The sequence below is a fragment of the Hyla sarda genome, chromosome 2 (genome assembly GCF_029499605.1).
Source record: "Hyla sarda isolate aHylSar1 chromosome 2, aHylSar1.hap1, whole genome shotgun sequence".
Classification (NCBI taxonomy): domain Eukaryota; kingdom Metazoa; phylum Chordata; class Amphibia; order Anura; family Hylidae; genus Hyla; species Hyla sarda.
The window spans coordinates 246,609,366-246,616,430 of NC_079190.1; the positions used below are offsets into that span (position 1 = coordinate 246,609,366).

At 46.7% G+C, this 7,065-nt stretch overlaps 1 protein-coding gene across 22 annotated transcripts in view; it reads left to right on the top strand.

Moving 5' to 3' along the window:
• The window catches only part of TEX14 (testis expressed 14, intercellular bridge forming factor), a 536,718-nt gene that overhangs the window by 394,375 nt on the left and 135,278 nt on the right, over positions 1-7,065 (top strand). The gene's annotated exons all lie outside the window — the stretch shown is intronic.

The following is a 7,065-nucleotide window of genomic DNA, read 5'->3' on the forward strand; positions in this document are numbered from 1 at the left end:
GAACCATGGGCAAATTACCAAATAAAAAATCTATACAGGTGTGCAGCTTATGTGAATGAGAATAGAAGGAAAAAGACTTATCAGTAGGATGGTTAATTAGCCACAGGTCATAAAGGGAGGAGGAGCATATCAGGCTCCAAAATAAAGAGGCAAGGCGCAATTGGGCGGGGGGGGGGGGGGGTCTACTACCAAGCCGCCAAAAAAACAGGCAGAGGGGGGGCACTTATGTAACCGAACAAGGACCGTAATGACGTAAAAAGAGGATTTGGGAGGAGACAGGCGCATAGATGTTGCAGAGAAGCAAGGGTTTACCACCTAGAGGGCCCTCAACAATAACACAGCGTCCCGGGGGACAAGTATAGGAAGAAGAGATTTGTAGGGGGGCAAGATTGGGATACCAAGATCGCAACACCAGCTACCTTCCTGCCCGAAGAGGCAGAGAAAGGGAGCAGATAGAGATACTGGAAAGAACCAGAGCAGTCAAAGTGTGTTTCCTGAAGAAAAACTATATCTGCTCTCTGCATAACCAACTCCCCTTGTAAGAGGCACCATTTAGGGGGGGGGGAGTTGAGGCCCTTTGCATTCAGGTAAAGACACTTAGCCATGGCACTCACCCATACACAGTCGAGAAATGCCATCAGCCAGCAGTGCCAACGGCAAGGGAAACACGGCCACCTCAGGGAACCTATATTTACGCAACAAATTACATCTCTAGGAGGGTCATTGGAGGACTTAGGGCGGAGGGCTCGGTAAGCTCTATCCAACTTAATCTTATGGGACGGAGGTTCACCCAGGACAAGGTTAAAAATGGCTTCCATGGTGGCATTGAGGTCTTCCTCCCGGGTGGCTTCAGGGAGACCGCGGATCCGGATATTGTTACAGCGTCCCCGATTATCCAAGTCCACCACATGGTTATGCAAGTCATAGAGGAATATGAGGCGACAGTGGATTGAAGCTGAGCGATGTACGCCCTGGTAGAATTGTGCGCTTCCTCCAAACCCTCCACCCTGTCAGAAACATGCTGCAAATCTTGGCGAAGGGAGGAGATTTCAGCACGACAGGTATCCATCACCTTCGCAATGAGGGATCGAAAGTCCTCCTTAGTTGGAATTTGCGACAGAAGCAGGCTCCAGTTATGGGATGCAAGAGGAGTAGCGGGGACCCCTGAGCAAGCCAGGTCTGATTCTGATACGGTGTCCCAGAAAGGGCCACCGTCCACCAAAGCAGGAGCAGCAGGGGCTGCAGGCATAGAGGAAGGGCCACACAGGGCTGCAGAGCAGGTGGCCCCCGTGGAAGGTTTCACAGCAGCCGTACTCCTAGGGGGTTTGGGAGCACAGGCGGGGGGAGTGATGAGGGCCGAGGTGGTAAAGGAGGTGAGAGGCCCAATCCAGGGTGGCTGACAGGGGACCCTGAGGAGAGTCCAGAGAGGTCTGGGAGGCTGAAGTCAGAAAGTCAGAGTAGAAAGGGCCCAGCAGTGAAAAAAGCAGGGGAGGAGAGGCAGGGTCCTTCCCTACTGTGTGGCAGTCTGAGGGCAGTGGGCTCAAAGGGGTCCTACACTGTACCTGCGGCTGTAATGGCTGTTCCTCCGTCCTCTGAGCAGTGCTGTAACCCCAGATTCACTGAGGGCTGCCAGTGCAAGAGAGGCAGGATGGTGAGCGGGTCCCTATGCTGCCGGTGTCCGCGGGAGTGAAGTGCGGCAAGGAGCCTCCGAGCAGGCCCGGTAAAGGCGGGCGGGCCATCTGTGAAAGGAGCCAACCGGGAGTACAGGTATCTCCGGATGCCACCGGGCATCGGACGTGGTAGTCGGACAGCGGAGGGTCTCTTAGGGGTTCTCCGAGAGGTTCTCCCAATAGGGTGGCAGGCGGTCAGGGCTGGATATGGCTGGCAGAGGGCCTCGTGACATGGAAGCTCCTGCACTAAGCGGACATCTTCATCTGCGCCGAGCATATGCCCCCGAGCATATGTTTTTACCATTTCACACATAGACATTTTTACACTTACCAGTTTCTCCATTTTAGAATGTCTACAGTATGACCACGGTTATGTCAGAAAAGCTTATATAACATGTAATGTACCGTAATCATGTAATGATTTTCTAGGTTTTCTTCATGTAGATTACTTGTGTTATACTGTGCATTCATTCATGGACCTTTTTTAATTGAAAAGGTAGAGACATTAATAAACTACTAGAAATTCTGACATTGTCCACTGGGTGTCACTGTCTAACTTTTAAACAGATCAGTTTAGTAGGATAATAATTATTGAAAGAATAATTACTTTACTGCTATTAGGTGAATGTGTTTTACCTAATGTAATGTATATTTGTATATAAAATTAATTCTTACAAGGTAAAAACACGTTCAACTAACAGCAGTGAAGTATCAATATAGTTTGTCACCCAAAAGCAGGCTTTATAGTTCTTATAGGAACTATCAAAAAGTCCTATATTACCCATGGATCAAACAATGAATGACACCGAATATACAGTATTAACAGTCTCAAATAACAGAATTTCCATATCTTTGACCCCTTAAGGACCCAGCCAATTTTCACTGTAGGACCTGGCCATTTTTTTGCACATCTGACCACTTTCACTTTAAGGATTAATAACTCTGGGATGCTTTTACCTTTCATTCTGATTTCGAGATTATTTTTTCGCGACATATTCTACTTTATGATAGTGGTAAAATTTTGTCGATACTTGCATTATTTCTTGGTGAAAAATTCCAAAATTTTATGAAAAAATTGAAAATTTAGCATTTTTTTTTTTTTACTTTGAAGCTCTCTGCTAATAAGGAAAATGAATATTCCAAATAAATTATATATTGATTCACATATGCAATATGTCTAATTTATGTTTCCATCATAAAGTTGACATGTTTTTACTTTTGGAAGACATCAGAGGGCTTCAAAGTATAGCAGCAATTTTTCAGGGACCAGTTCAGTTTTGAAGTGGATTTGAAGGGCTTTCATATTAGAAATACCCCATAAATGACCCCATTATAAAAACTGCACCCCTCAGAGTATTCAAAATGACATTCAAAAGGTTTGTTAACCCTTTAGGTGTTTCACAGGAATAGCAGCAAATTGAAGGAGAAAATTCGAAATCTTTTATTTTTTACACGGGCATGTTCTTGTAGACCCAGTTATTGAATTTTTAGAAGGGGTAAAAGGAGAGAAATCTTTCTAAAATGTGTAACCCAATTTCTCTCGAGTAAGAAAATATCTCATATGTGTATGTCAAGTGTTCAGTGGGCGCAGTAGAGGGCTCAGAAGGGAAGGAGCGACAGTGGGATTTTGGAGAGTGAGTTTTTCTGAAATGGCTTTTCGGGGGCATGTCACATTTAGGAAGCCCCTATGGTGCCAGAACAGCAGAAAAAAACAACACATGGCATACTATTTTGGAAATTTCACCCCTCAAGGCACGTAACAAGGGGTCCAGTGAGCCTTAACACCCCACAGGTGTTTGACGACTTTTCGTTAAAGTTGGATGTGTCTATTTAAAAAAAAAAATATTTCACTAAAATGAGTATGGAAATATACCATGTTAGGACATAAAATGCTCTGCGAACTACAATGCTCAGAAGAGAAGGAGTCACATTTGGCTTTTGAAAAGCAAATTTTGCTGAAATGGTTTTTGGGGGGCATGTCCCATTTAGGAAGCCCCTATGGTGCCAGGACAGCAAAAAAAAACCACATGGCATACTATTTTGGAAACTACACCCCTCAAGGCACGTAACAAGGGGTCCAGTGAGCCTTAACACCCCACAGGTGTTTGACGACTTTTTGTTAGAGTTGGATGTGTAAATGATTTTTTTTTCACTATAATGCTAGTTTTCCCTCAAATTTAAAATTTTTACAAGGGATAATAGGACAAAATGCCCCCCAAAATTTGTAACCCCATTTCTTCTGAGTATGGAAATACCCAATGTGAGGACGTCAAGTGCTCTGCTGGCGAACTACAATGCTCAGAAGAGAAGGAGCGCCATTGAGCTTTTTGAAAGAGAATTTGTTTGGAATGGAAATCGGGGGCCATGTGCGTTTGCAAAGCCCGTGGTGCCAGAACAGTGGACCACCCCACATATGACCCCATTTGGAAACTACACCCCTCACAGAATTTAATAAGGGATGCAGTGAGTATTTACACCCCACTGGCGTTTGACAGATCTTTGGAACAGTGGGCTGTGCAAATGAAAAATAAAATTTTTCATTTTCACGGATCACTGTTCCAAAAATCTGTCAGACACCTGTGGGGGTAAATGCTCACTGCACCCCTTATTACATTATCTGAGGGGTGTAGTTTCCAAAATGGGGTCACATGTGGGGGGTCCATTGTTCTGGCACTATGGGGGCTTTGTAAACACATGTGGCCTTCAATTCCGGACAAATTTTCTCTTCAAAATCCCAGTGGCGCTCCTTCTCTTCTGGGCATTGTAGTTCGCCCGCAGAGCTCTTTACATCCACATATGGGGTATGTTCTTACTCAGAAGAAATGGAGTTACAAATTTTGGGGGGCTTTTTTCCTATTTTCCCTTGTGAAAATGAAAAATTTAGAGTAACACCAGCATTTTAGTGAAATACATTTTTTTTTTTCATTTTCCCATCCAACTTTAATGAAAATTCGTCAAACACCTGTGGGGTTTTAAGGCTCACTATACCCCTTGTTACGTTCCGTAAGGGGTGTAGTTTCCAAAATGGGGTCACATGTGGGTATTTATTTTTTTGCGTTTATGTCAGAACCGCTGTAATATCAGCCACCCCTGTGCAAATCACCAATTTAGGCCTCAAATGTAAATAGTGCACTCTAACTCCTGAGCCTTGTTGTGCGCCTGCAGAGCATTTTTCGTCCACATATGGGGTATTTCTGTATTCAGGGGAAATTGTGTTACAAATTTTTTATTTTTTTTTGCTTTTACCGCTTGTGAAAACAAAAAGTATGGGGCAACACCAGCATGTTAGTTTTTTTTACACTAACAGGCTGGTGTAGCCCCCAACTTTTCCTTTTCATAAGGGGTAAAAGGAGAAAAAGCCCCCCAGAAGTTGTAGTCCAATTTCTTCCGAGTACGGAGATACCCCATATGTGGCCCTAAATTGTTTCCTTGAAATACGACAGGGCTCTGAAGTGAGAGAGCGCCATGCGCATTTGAGGACTACATAGGGATTGCATAGGGGTGGACATAGGGGTATTCTACGCCAGTGATTCACAAACAGGGTGCCTCCAGCTGTTGCTAAACTCCCAGCATGCCTGGACAGTCAATGGCTGTCCGGAAATGCTGGGAGTTATTGTTTTGCAACAGTTGGAGGCTCCGTTTTGGAAACACTGCCATACAATACGTTTTTCATTTTTATTGGGGGGACAGTGTAAGGGGGTGTATATGTAGTGTTTTACCCTTTATTATGTGTTAGTGTAGTGTTTTTAGGGTACATTCGCACTGGCGGGTTACGGTGAGTTTCCCGCTAGGAGTCTGCGCTGCGGCGAAAAATTTGCCGCAGCTCAAACTTCACGCAGGAAACTTACTGTAAATCTGCCCTTGTTAATGTACCCTGTACATTCACATGGGGGGGGGGGGGGGGGGCAAACCTCCAGCTGTTTCAAAATTACAACTCCCAACATGTACTGACAGTGCATGCTGGGAGTTGTACTTTTGCAACAGCTGGAGGCACACTGGTTGGAAAACCTTCAGTTCGGTTCTGTTACCTAACTCAGTATTTTCCAACCAGTGTGTCTCCAGCTGTTGCAAAACTACAACTCCCAGCATGTACTGATCGCCGAAGGGCATGCTGGGAGATGTAGTTATGCAACAGCTGAAGGTGCGCAACTAAACTCCCAGCATGCCTAGACAGCTGTTTGCTGTTTGGGCATGCTGGGTTTTGCAGTTGTGCAACATCTGGAGGTCTACAATTTAGAGACCAGTGCACAGTGATCTCCAAACTGTGGCCCACCAGATGTTGCAAAACTACAAATCCCAGCATGCACAGACAGCAAACTGCTGTGTGGGCATGCTATGAGTTGTAGTTTTGCAAGATCTAGAGGGCTACAGTTTGGAGATCACTGTGAAGTGGTCTCTAAATTGTAGACCTCCAGCTGTTGCAAAACTACAACTCCCAGCATGCCCAAACAGACTGTAGCCCTCCAGTTGTTGCTAGGCAACTCACCGGCTTCCATAGGATCCAGGGAGCCAGCCGCATGACATCGCTGCGCCGATCATCATCGCCCGCAGCCTCCGCAGATCGGTAAGTGACCTTCGGCGCCGGTCCCTGTTGGTTTCCCCGTCCTGCCGTGCCTATTGTGGGTGGGCAGAACGGGGAAAGTAACCCCCCCGCCCCCGAACTGCTATTGGTCTTCACGTCTATACGACCAATAGCAGGGATAGGATGGGTGGCACCCCTGCCACCTCACTCCTATCTCTTCAGGGGGATCGTGGGTGTCTTGGACAACCGCGATCCCCCTTATATTCCGGGTCACCATAGACCCGGAATCGCGCAAATCGCAAGTGTGAATTCACTTGCGATTTGCGCCGATCGCCGACATGGGGGGGTCTGATGACCCCCCTGGGCATTTTCGCGGGGTGCCTGCTGATCGATATCAGCAGTCACCCCGGTCCGATCTCTGCCCGCTGTGCATCAGGGACCGAAATTCCCATGACGTACCGGTACGACATGTGTCCTGAAGAGGTTAATCTGATATTCGATTTTTAGTATAGGCTATAGATATCAGATTGGTGGTGGTGGTGGTGGGGTCGGAGTCTGGCTCATGGCAGCCTCACTTATCAGCTGGGGCCTCTTTATTGTTTACCAGGATACTTCGCCCCTAGACATCTTATTCTCTATCCAAAGGATTGCGGGGGTCCCCAGCAGCGGTTCTTAGTAGTGGTGCCCCGCCGTCATCACAGCACAGAGGAGCGATACAGGGGCCAGAGCACCGTGCCGTCTCAATACAAGTCTATTGGAGTTGGCGTGGCGGCCGTCACGCCCCCTCCCATAGACTTACATTAAGGGGGTGGGGCGTGACATCAGGAGGGGCTGGAGCTGTGATGTCACGGTGCTCCGGCCCCTGTATTGTCC